Raw genomic sequence first — 13,133 nt, 5'->3', positions numbered from 1 at the left:
ACCCATAGGGCCGTGCCAGATTCTGCAGCTGTGGTGAGGGTCTCCCATGCCAGACAGCACAATCTCTCTGTTCTGGAGTTCTGAGAGAGAGGCGGAAGTACATGAAACCTGGTTATCTTTGCAAATAGAGTGTTGGGGCCGATCCTTTGCCCTGCTGACGCCACTGTGGTGCAGGAAAGTGGTTTCTCTGTATATGCTGCTAAAGAAGTCAAGGACCGTGGCCTGTATGATGACCTTGTTAGCGCCTGCAGTACAGCAGCACTCGCGGTACTGCTTGCAGTACCACAGTACCGCTGATGACCCCTTTAGTTATCAGCCAGTTGCAATCAGAAAACCTCTGAAGAAAAGTAATGCCTTGATGATGTAGACCTAAGCTGTACCCTGTAGGGAGGTTTAATGGAGGTTCTTTCCATGAAAAATAATATTAATAATAATATTGAGGGTTGAACTGCGCCGGCCTATCTATCGATAACGAAGCCAGAGGCGCTAGCAATATTACCCTGGTCAACAATAACCTGTTAAACAGAGAGAAATCCCTCCTGGATGGAAAGGCGCAGTGGAGATAAAGTGCCTTGCCCAAGGAAACAACAGAATGATCTGGCCAGGACTAAAACCTGCAAGCCTTAGATCACCAGTACACTGCCTACACCGCTTGACCAGTGCTCTCCAAAAATTGAGTACTGAATGGAAAGTTTGCTTCGTCAGAGTCTTAATCAATGCTACAGCTGCTATGTGGCTTTTACAACTACAGTATATGTATGTATTTGTGTATGTAATTTAGATCATCCTGCAAGTAGGAACTTGTGAAGAAGCCTCATTGGCTTATCAAAGCCACAAGCTGACCAAAGTCAGTCTCGTACATTCATATTTTAATGTCCATGACTATGAATTGTCAACAGCTCTGTAACTGGACAACATACATTAATCTTGGGGTGACTTGAACCGGGGACCTTTTGACTGGAAGGCACCGGGTTTAACCACTGAGCTAACTAAGCTACAGCCCTACCCACCAGGAACAAACTCCCAACAGGGGATGTGTAGGGTGGGTTTGTAGAAATTCCACCTCATAAATCCTGGCTGTTGAACGGAGTGCAGGGAGTTACTCAGCAAACACAAAGGCGTTACTAAATGTTTAGTCTTTTGCTATGATAGCGTTATTAGAGGTGTAAGAAATATGTTACCGAAACCCTTTAGGGGCTATTATTTCAAAACAATTTCCGTTAAGACATTAATATAACATTAATATAACGTAATATCTCATAGACATCTTATGTCAACGTTTTATCAACACCACATTTAACGTAATAACCACGTATTGAATGTTATGATAACGTACTCGTTACTTCTCAAATCTCTTCCTGTCGAGATGTGTCCATTTCGTAGTGCAGTAAAGGTTTCCAGCTTCCTATTGAAACCACCTAGCGCCTAGGCTAGTCAAGACTAGGCCATCAGGTGCTACGAAATGCAACTCTGCTTAAGATGTCGGAACATCGAACATTGTTCATGAAGCGCATGCTGTATGTTCGGAGCGTGTTAGCGCTTGTAACTTGCTGGGGTTGTATCCTACCCCTTTTTCAACTTACTAACGCGTTTGTCTTGGTAATTCACCAAAGAAATAGGAAGAAAGGCTTATTCCATAGGATCGCTCACGTAGTCGATAGCTCGTTGCAGTAAAAGTTGAGCTTACACGTGTCAAGCCAGGTGGCTGCTTGGCCCCCCCTCCTCTCTTAACAAATGTTCCACGTTGTACCTTTTTTTCTGGCAGTTTGCCAAGGATCTATGAGCGTTATGTTTCCTGGCACTTTGCCAAGTCTCGAGAAAGTTCTCTTCCTAGCAGTTTGCCAAGGTTTTAAAGTAAACGGAATACTGTACGTCATGAGAACCGATTTGAAACCCCTCAGTCTTACGCATTTTGACATGTTCTGGAAGTGGGTTCACCAGTGTTTTAAACGACAGTGTTTTTAAACACAAGTAAGATTTTAACCTAGGCAAATTGGCGATGAATTATGATTAGAGAGGAGTATAATTAGCGAGGAGAATATGACCCATGAGTGTCTGCAGGTGCTCGATAAATAAACACACATTTGGGATGTGTAGTGGTAGCGGTGTTTTTCCGCAAATGATTCGAACCTGTCGTCACCGCTCAAGCTGCTAGTTCCGGGGGGGGGGGGGGACACTCCCCCTATTCTGGGAAGCGGGAGTAACCGTCCTCTGTAACCCCGAAATCTAGGGGTCGACCTCGTCGTCTAGGCCGGACAGGTTGCCCGACGCTCTGCAAACCAGGTCGTCCTTGCCGGGGAACAAATCAGGTTCCATTCTTTGGTCTGGGATTGATCGTGGTGTCGCGGCCGGGCTGGCCGTGGGTTGCGATCGCTCCTCGGCACCGATGTCTGTGTTCGGTGTCTGGGGATAAGTATTTCTCCCTTTGCCGTGGGAACCTGGCTCGGGGCTGGTTCTCTTTTCGGATTGGGCGCTTGCCCCTGCTACCCCGTTCTGGGGGCCCGGCATTGGTAATCTCGTCGGTTCCCGGCCTCAGGACCGGCCGCGGCTCCGGTTAGGGGGTCTGCGGGCCGGGCTTCTGCACCTGCTACCCCGTTCTGGGGGGCCTAGCAGTTGTTAATCTCGTTGTAAATGTTGTTGTAGTTGTAAATGTTATTGTAAATGTCGCAGTTGTAAATGTTGTTACTCTCGTAGGCTCCCGACTTCGGGACCAGTTTTGGGTCCCGTTTGGAGATCTGCGGACCGGGCTTCTGCCCCTGCGCCCCCGTTCTCGTCAGGCCCGGGCCCTCCGGAGCCAATCTCTGAGGACCCAGCAGTCGATTGTATAGCTCTGGTTCCCGGCTCCGGGGGCGGTCTCGGATCTGGAGTGAAACCTCGGTTCTGCCTTCCCTTCGAGTCTCGCCGGACCCGGGGTCTCGCCGGGCCCGGGGCCTCGCCGGACCCAGGCTCCCGGAGCCCGTCTCTGTGTGCGTACCACGCCGGGTACCACCACGCCGGTACTCCTCGACCCGGACATTCTGTCCTTTCCGGTGGGATTTTTTTTTTTTTTTTTTTTTTTTTTTTCGCCGGACCCGGGCTCCTCGGAGCCTGCTATGGGACCGGCTCCGTTTCAGCGACCCCTCGGTCGTACTCTCTCTCTCGGACCCGAGCTCTCCGTGGCCTGTAGCCCGCGCTCCATGGGTCTCTCTTGCTGCGACCCGGACTGAGACGTTGCCTCTAGCCCGGCCGGGCCGTGCCTCTTCTCAAGAGGTCTTTTCTTGGCGGGAGCCTTGCTCCTGCCCTTCCCTCTGGCCGTAATCAACCGGACGTCGCCGGGACCGTTAGGGGTACTCTTTGCTGCGACCCGGACTGAGACGTTGCCTCTAGCCCGGCCGAGCCGTGCCTCTTCTCAAGAGGTCTTTTCTTGGCAGGAGCCTTGCTCCTGCCCTTCCCTCTGGCCGTAATCAACCGGACGTCGCCGGGACCGTTAGGGGTACTCTTTCTCTCTCTCTCTCCACCTCTCCTTCGGCCCTCTCCTGGCCACTTTCCTCCACCTCTCTCACCACTTCTCCCTCCTCCTCTCTCTCTCTTGTCTCTCCTATATCTTTTTCTGGGGCACCGATGGCCTAAGGAATCAAGTCCAGTCTGCCCTAAAGCTTGCTTCTTAGACTCGTAAGCCACTGGTCTATCTAGTGCCACTGGGCTGGCGAAAAATTTATGCAGACCAGGCATGGGTCCCGTCTGGTGTAGGTTCTACACTTAGGACACAAATCGTGTTCGACCCAGGTTCTGCCTGGCCGAAACATCGAAAGTTAAAAAAAAAACTTCAGCTGGTTACGAGACAAACTAAAACGCTCGAATTAAGGAAAGACTAACTCTTAAGCTTACGGAAATATGCAAACTAACAAGAGAGCGGGAAAGAACGGGAGGTATATAACGGTGAGTAGAGGTACGTAGCGTAACCTAGCAACGGCAAAATACGAAAAACGCTACGAAGTGGCCTAACAAAATCAACACAAGCTGAAAAAGAACATGAGAGAGCGAAATATAGAAGAAGAAATCGTGAATAGAAATACAATGTAGACATGCTATGAACATGAAAATACAACGACACGCCTATAGCGTGGGGAAGGGAAAATGGCGGGAAACCTAGGCAGTTCGCGGAACTGCTACCCCCGCAAAAAACCTAAGGGCGGAAACGCACTAGGAATAAAAACAGTCCCCAAAACCCTCCCTTTCAACAAAAAAGGATACTTATCGGGCTGGAAAGGACTGCAATACTCCTAAGAATCCGAGGAAAGAAACTTCCAAAGATCGCTAAAGAAAACCAAGACGAAATCCAAGGGAAATATATCCACAAGAAATTCACGTGAAGACACTTTTAATGGTAGAATGAGTAATGAGGAGTGACCGAGGGGGGGTTCGGTCATAGAGGGCGCACAGTGTTATTATTTTACCAGGACTTTATAGGCACGGTAGAATGAGGTGCTAAGGTTGTGAGGAGACAGGTAAGCGAGGAGCGAAGTAAATAAGCATATTCCTCCCCCCTTTCTATTTTTGTGCCTTCCCCTATCTCCTCGTACCAGTCATAAACTATCAATACGAACGCAATCCTCAGTCACGGTTTCATCAAGCCAAGTCTCTGTAAAGGACATTAGGCTGACATATCTAAATTCCTGCACATAACTTACACAACTGTGTAATGTCCAAACATTACTGGTTTGGATATTTACGAGTGACAAGCTTACCTGTCTCCCCACAACCTTAGCACCCTCATTCTACCGTGCCTAGAATGTCCTGGTAACCTTTTAACACTGTGCACCCTCTACGACCAGAATGAGGGTGCTAAGGTTGTGGGGAGACAGGTAAGCAAGGAGCGAAGTAAATCTTGTCTATGTCCCGTCCATTTGGACGTCCATTTGGGCAAGAAGGCCATGCATAGGGGCATGCAATGTTGCCATAAACTGACCTCACCAACAGCTCTGATGCATATATCCCCACTCCCTCCCATTTTGTCACTCCTACCCCCTCCCCCTCCCCAAAAAAATTCAAAACTAGAGTATGAAATGTTTTCCCGAAAGGAAATGAGGGCGGTATTGAAGAACTTAGCATGCATAGACTCAGGATGTGTGACCCGATTTATTCGTACCACGTAAGATTTATTACAGGGGTGCTACTTGTCAGCGTTAGGTTGGCATGTAATATACATTTTTTAGTAGTTGAATGAGAACTTTATTTCAGAATACATAAAAGCTCTGTGTGTTCCTCATACGTCAAGCAGTTATTTTCGTTAAAGATGTTTCCGTTTTTGTTTTTATTTAAAGCCAACTATCCCAATCGAATAATGGTACTAACCAAAGCTTCAGGTACATGGATTCTTGTATAGGGGGTTCCTGTATCAAACATAACGTATTTGAACATTTAATGTTAACAACATTATGTTATCAACATTATTATAGTACCAAGTACAATTTTAATGTTCCTTTCATAATATTATTCTACCTGTGGAATGTTTTTCCTAAGATTGACAAACAGTGCAGACCCTAAGATTTAAGTAATAGCAACCTTTCTGAGGAATGACGGTTCCTGTTGCCTGGCCAGACAACAAAGTGTTCGGCTTTGAGGATCTAACCGTAATAGTAATTACCGACTTTGCGATCTGTGTTATAGTCATTGCCAACTTTGCAATACGTGGTTCCCCCTCACAATTTTGCAAGATCAGTGAAAGTCACTCTATAGTTTTCCCTTTCAGGAAACCAAACAAAGGCACGACCTGTTACATCATCAAGTTTTAAAGGTATACATGCCATTGGTAAAATCACAGTACAGCTGTGCTCAAAGAATGTAGTAATACATAACCTTGGCAAACGTTCTAAATCATCAGAAAGTTTGAACACCTCTACTATTATACTTGCTATCCTGTTGTAGTGTTTTCATGCATGGCTCTATTATAATTGTCCACTGCAGGTATCAAGTGTCCTCACAATTAAAGGGAACAAATTTGTGTATTTACAAAAAGGCAACAATTATTGTCCAAGGCACAGAAAGTTATTGAACCATACAACACTGGAGTCAAGGCAGCTTCAGTATCTTCCACAATCATGAATAGGTGTCCGTTTATAAACTGGATCATATCATTCTAGATACTCAACTATTAACTGCAAACTATATTTACACAGTGCTAATGTACAGTGACACACTGTCGCATTTAACACTACATAAGGTATTCTACGCATCCTTCAGGCCCATAACATTTTCAAGATATTATCTTTGCATAAGTTCAGGATGGAATATGAGGGAAGTGGGCTTTATTTGATCATGTTACAAATAGAATGTGGGAGATATTAATACATACAGCAAGGATGGATCCTGGGGGATGTGAGGGTTGTGCACTGCCCCATTCCCACATTTAAACTCCACCAATCAAAATTAAAAGTAGTTATTTAGCACAAGCTTACAAGCAGACCTACTTATAGTCCTTATTTATAAAATAAAATTTATGACTCAAAAAGCACCATATCACGACTAACATTGTCATTTCCTCCCCACCCCCCCCAACCCACCCACCCTGGACAGAGTCCCAGTTCTCACCTTTTGATCTGTCTCTGCTAGTCTCCTCCTGAGAGTGTGTGAACTGCAGCTCTAGTACCGTACAAGTTTAGAAACTCATACAACTCGGATATGTGTAAATTGCGACCATACAATTTACAGATTGTCTGCAAGGATGTTTTCGATGAACTTTTGGTTTGGTACTTCTCCTAGAATATGGAATCAGAGAAAGAGCAGCTTGATTTTGTGCAGAAAGAGTTGGCATCCACCATGTTGTCATGAATCCATGTCAAACATAACATTCTCATCCACCATGTTGTGATGAATCAATGTCAAACATAACATTCTCATCCACCATGTGGTGATGAATCCATGTCAAACATTACATTCTCATCCACCATGTGGTGATGAATCCATGTCAAACATAACATTCTCATCCACCATGTGGTGATGAATCCATGTCAAACATAACATTCTCATCCACCATGTGGTGATGAATCCATGTCAAACATAACATTCTCATCCACCATGTGGTGATGAAGCCATGTCAAACATAACATTCTCATCCACCATGTGGTGATGAATCCATGTCAAACATAACATTCTCATCCACCATGTGGTGATGAATCCATGTCAAACATAACATTCTCATCCACCATGTGGTGATGAAGCCATGTCAAACATAACATTCTCATCCACCATGTGGTGATGAATCCATGTCAAACATAACATTTTCATCTGGACACCATGTTGTGATGAAGCCATGTCAAACATAACATTCTCATCCACCATGTGGTGATGAATGCATGTCAAACATAACATTCTCATCCACCATGTGGTGATGAATGCATGTCAAACATAACATTCTCATCAACCATGTGGTGATGAAGCCATGTCAAACATAACATTCCCATCCACCATGAGGTGATGAATGCATGTCAAGCATAACATTCTCATCAACCCTGTGGTGATGAAGCCATGTCAAAGATAACATTCCCATCCACCATGTGGTGATGAATGCATGTCAAGCATAACATTCTCATCCACCATGTGGTGATGAATCCATGTCAAACACATTCTCATCCACCATGTGGTGATGAAGCCATGTCAAACATAACATTCTCATCCACAATGTGGTTATGAATCCATGTCAAACATAACATTCTCATCCACCATGTGGTGATGAATCCATGTCAAACATAACATTCTCATCCACAATGTGGTTATGAATCCATGTCAAAGATAACATTCTCATCCACCATGTTGTGATGAAGCCATGTCAAACATAACATTCTCATCCACCATGTGGTGGTGAATCCATGTCAAACATAACATTCTCATCCACAATGTGGTTATGAATCCATGTCAAACTTAACATTCTCATCCACCATGTGGTGATGAATCCATGTCAAACATAACATTCTCATCCACCATGTGGTGATGAATCCATGTCAAACATAACATTCTCATCCACAATGTGGTTATGAATCCATGTCAAAGATAACATTCTCATCCACCATGTTGTGATGAAGCCATGTCAAACATAACATTCTCATCCACCATGTGGTGGTGAATCCATGTCAAACATAACATTCTCATCCACCATGTGGTGATGAATCCATGTCAAACATAACATTTTCATCTGGACACCATGTTGTGATGAAGCCATGTCAAACATAACATTCTCATCCACCATGTGGTGATGAATGCATGTCAAACATAACATTCTCATCCACCATGTGGTGATGAATGCATGTCAAACATAACATTCTCATCAACCATGTGGTGATGAAGCCATGTCAAACATAACATTCCCATCCACCATGAGGTGATGAATGCATGTCAAGCATAACATTCTCATCAACCCTGTGGTGATGAAGCCATGTCAAAGATAACATTCCCATCCACCATGTGGTGATGAATGCATGTCAAGCATAACATTCTCATCCACCATGTGGTGATGAATCCATGTCAAACACATTCTCATCCACCATGTGGTGATGAAGCCATGTCAAACATAACATTCTCATCCACAATGTGGTTATGAATCCATGTCAAACATAACATTCTCATCCACCATGTGGTGATGAATCCATGTCAAACATAACATTCTCATCCACAATGTGGTTATGAATCCATGTCAAAGATAACATTCTCATCCACCATGTTGTGATGAAGCCATGTCAAACATAACATTCTCATCCACCATGTGGTGGTGAATCCATGTCAAACATAACATTCTCATCCACAATGTGGTTATGAATCCATGTCAAACTTAACATTCTCATCCACCATGTGGTGATGAATCCATGTCAAACATAACATTCTCATCCACCATGTGGTGATGAATCCATGTCAAACATAACATTCTCATCCACAATGTGGTTATGAATCCATGTCAAAGATAACATTCTCATCCACCATGTTGTGATGAAGCCATGTCAAACATAACATTCTCATCCACCATGTGGTGGTGAATCCATGTCAAACATAACATTCTCATCCACCATGTGGTGATGAATCCATGTCAAACATAACATTCTCATCTACCATGTGGTGACGGTCACATTATTTACATTTATTTATTTATACGAAAACATAAAGGAACAGTGGATATAAAGTCTTAGAGTGGATATAAAGTCTCATCAAACCATGTGGTGATGGTCACATTATATACATATTATAACATAAAGGAACTGTGGATATAAAGTCTTAGAGTGGATATGAAGTCTCATCAAACCATGTGGTGATGGTCACATTATACAAAAACATAAAGGAACTGTGAATATTTATAAGTCTTAAAGTGGATATAAAGTCTCATCAAACCATGTGGTGATGGTCACATTATATACATATTATACATACAAAAACATAAAGGAACTGTGGATATAAAGTCTTAAAGTGGATATAAAGTCTCATCAAACCATGTGGTGATGGTCACATTATACAAAAACATAAAGGAACTGTGGATATAAAGTCTTAGAGTGGATATAAAGTCTCATCAAACCATGTGGTGATGGTCACATTATATACATATTATACACACAAAAACATAAAGGAAATGTGGATATAAAATCTTAGAGTGGATATAAAGTCTCATCAAACCATGTGGTGATGGTCACATTATATACATATTATATATAAAAAAACATGAAGGAACTGTGGATATAAAGTCTTAGAGTGGATATAAAGTCTCATCAAACCATGTGGTGATGGTCACATTATACAAAAACATAAAGGAACTGTGGATATAAAGTCTTAGAGGCACATTGTCATTCTATCATTCATCACATTTGAATACCTTCCCCATGCAATCCCTAAGCCCTCATCACCAGGTACTTTGAACATTAAACTTTCAGTTCAGTTGTGAACGACTTTTAGGTTTGTTGTGCCGTAACTCTAAAAGACTGACTCCAGTTTCTTTGAACTTGTCGATCAACAATCAACCAAAATACTTAAAGTTAAACTTTAGCCACTCTGATCAATATACTAAAAGGTAGCAGTGATTTTAATTTTATCCAAGGCTGCATCTTATAGTAAATTATGCAAAATTGCACACAACAAGCAAATTAACTGTCAACTTGAATGTACTGCACTTTGTAGTGGGAATTCCTTCATAATGTCTTTGAGATAACAACATTCGAATTTGTTACATTTTGTATCAAAAAGTGAGTTTGGCGCAACTTACCGGTGTGATTTCATAAAATATTAACAAATGTTTTGGTTTTCCTCAAACTTTGCATCCAATTACTTCTTCAAACTTGAACATGTCATTTTATCAAACCGACATTCATTGATAATTTGTTAACATCATACTAACAGTAAATCATGCATGTTTCTGGTGCTTTTCTTTTCTTTTCTTTTCTTTGTATTAATTGTATCGATGACTTCTAATATTTCAGGCAAAAGTAGAAACAGGAACAAACTAACAAAATAGGTAAAAGAATCTACTTTCAAGGATAATAAGCAGATTTATAACAATTAATAAAATTGCATCTTCTGATTCCCTACATTCCCACCTCCTCCAAGCATCCCCCAATCCCAGCCATTCATCAAAATGATCAAGTACCATGACAATATGGATGTAGGTGGAAGCTTTTGAATATAAATTCCATGGTATTCTGGTCCATGCAGCTTTATTATACTGCAGAATCTCTAGATTTTATTCCTTACTACTGTATGTATGTAATAATTGTTTTGATATGTGGCCATATGTACCCCCCCCCCCACCTTCCCCTTCTTCCACAAAACAAAGCAACATGTAAATTACTTGGAAAGGATCAAGAAAACTAGGTTCTGTGATAGCAAATAGCAAAAAACTTCAACAATTAGGCCTATAATGTGTCAATGCTAACACAGATCTATGAAACTTGCACTTTAATGGCTATCACCATCATTATTATTGATATTGTCACATATCAGCTAGTAAAACTACAGGAATATATTATTTTTTTTTGCTACATTCCAAATGGTATAAATATTCAAAGTCTGTTTTCCAACACCTAGTTTGCACAGCTACAACAATGTTGATGGTGTTAGCAGTTTTTAACAGATGTACGTTCGTAGAGCTGGTATATAGATATACCGTTCGATTATTTTGTTTGGCTTACGTGAGTTTGGCTTGGTCACCTAGCTGTTACATTTCGTTTACTGGCCTTTGGAAATCAATAACTGAACAAAAGAATTTACTACATACAAAGAATCAAGTGTAGTCAATGAAGTTCAAATTACTATATCATTTACTATACTGTGAAGCGTCACACCGTACCCACAATCTCAGTGTGTGAGAGTCAGGGCCCAGCGATGGCATAAAGATGGCCAATTAATGAAGCTACAATAAGGTATGTTTAGTGGTAGGAAGACAAGTTTGAAATCTGGAGAATTTTGTGAGGATCATCAGGCGACTGGGCACTGACTGTTACAATCAGTGACTGCATGATATATGCCCAACACCAGACTCAACAAGCATGACAGTCAAAGAAAAGTTTATAAACAATTTAATGAGCAACAGGATTTTACCATATTTTCTTGGTTCTCCCATTCCATTGAAAAATATTGTAGGTTGGTCAGCAAAGCATTGAATGTGAATTGGGTGATGTGTTTATTGGGAAGGATGTGGCAATTTAGAGTGACAGAGAGGTCAATAGACACAGTGACAAAAGCAGCTTCTTTAGTCAACTTACAACATGGAGCAAAGATTATGTTTTTGCCTTCCATGTTTTGAAATATTGATATTTTTTTTCAGATTTAAATGTTTGCATATATATATATATATATATATATATATATATATATATATATATTCCACTTCTGTTTATGGTGATATGTACATTGGATGATGAAGTGCCAAGCTGTTTGGTCTTGCACCTTTGTATTCCTTTGCGTTCAAAATTAATAGTGTTAATCGAGTAAATTTCCAATAGCACAGCTAGGTATTACCATGCCATCCAGGATAGTTATGCTAGAGAAAACCTCCTGAGAGTACAAATAAATAATCATTTTTTATATCATTTATGAAATTTAACTCAGCCAAATGTGTATGTTTATATACTAAAGACATATACTGTGCAGTCTGCATGATTGACAATACTGTATACATGTACTGTAAACAATGCACTCACACACAATTAGTGTAAAATTAGTGAAATTCTGAGCTATGATGAACTTTTCCAAAATATTGATCTTTCAGATTTTACAGAGATTTACAAGATTTATATGTTTCCCTTGTTGATTGAAACTGAAACCTACAAACAATGGAAACAAAAGTTTTTAAGACAATAACATATATAGAACAAACTTCAACAAAGAAATAGTTCTTGCTTTCATAGTAGTTTCATTTCTTGTTGTGTGTTAACCTTACATGTCATTTTGCCCGAAACGATGTAATATTTCTACAACTAGTTATCATGTAACCATTACTAACAGCATTACTAACAGATCAAATCCATCAACCTATACAGAAATTTTTAGGTCCCAAACATTTAAAGTAATTATCTGTAATGTAATACTGTTTTCATTTGCAATTCTGGATGTTTATGCCTTTGTTTTGTTTTTATTGCTTTTTTTGTTTCTTCTTTTTTTTGTTCCTTCCTTTTTTTTTAGTTTCTTGTTTGATTACAATAGTCCAATCTGACAAGATTACGCCGCTACGAGGATGTTATCTTCCCTTTGATGGTAAATTTCTGGATCACTGGACTGCGACCAATACGACGCAAACTGTACGGCTTGAAAGAATTAATTGCCGAGTCTTAAGATGTTGACAATCTCCAGTCCAAGTTACAGGCCTTTTAAGTTTATAAAAACAATAACTTTGATCTTTCAAACCCGTTCATGCATACAAAGGCGGCGGATAAAACTAATGCCTAATTTGTTATCTTGAAAAGTAAATTATTGTAAGACTGAAGATAATTAGCAATCATTATATTTACACAAACCTAACGCTCAGCTGGACAGACTCGATCAATTGAAGATGCTTTTACGGATCTAAACATGCATGGGCTATGATGTAATACTATACAGCTGTCAACTATCAATAGGCGTACAGTGTGTACTTACTCCGAATGAAACCAAAACTTGTAAACCATGCAACGAAGAGAATATTTTTA

General features: G+C 41.0%; 1 protein-coding gene across 2 annotated transcripts in view; it reads right to left on the bottom strand.

The window, feature by feature from the left end:
- Positions 1 to 13,133, bottom strand: part of LOC139978389 (multiple C2 and transmembrane domain-containing protein 1-like) — a 143,437-nt gene that overhangs the window by 114,700 nt on the left and 15,604 nt on the right. Inside the window, exon 2 of one of the 2 annotated variants that reach the window (XM_071988591.1) lies at positions 6,571 to 6,737. The exons of the other annotated variant lie outside the window; for it this stretch is intronic. The gene's annotated coding sequence lies outside the window, so the exon portion shown is untranslated. The remainder of the gene's footprint in view (positions 1 to 6,570; positions 6,738 to 13,133) is intronic. 2 annotated transcript variants of the gene reach the window in all.

The sequence above is a fragment of the Apostichopus japonicus genome, chromosome 13 (genome assembly GCF_037975245.1).
Source record: "Apostichopus japonicus isolate 1M-3 chromosome 13, ASM3797524v1, whole genome shotgun sequence".
NCBI classification, from domain to species: Eukaryota; Metazoa; Echinodermata; class Holothuroidea; order Aspidochirotida; family Stichopodidae; genus Apostichopus; species Apostichopus japonicus.
The sequence above is the reverse complement of the archived record's forward strand: the minus strand, read 5'-3'. Positions and strand labels throughout refer to the sequence as shown.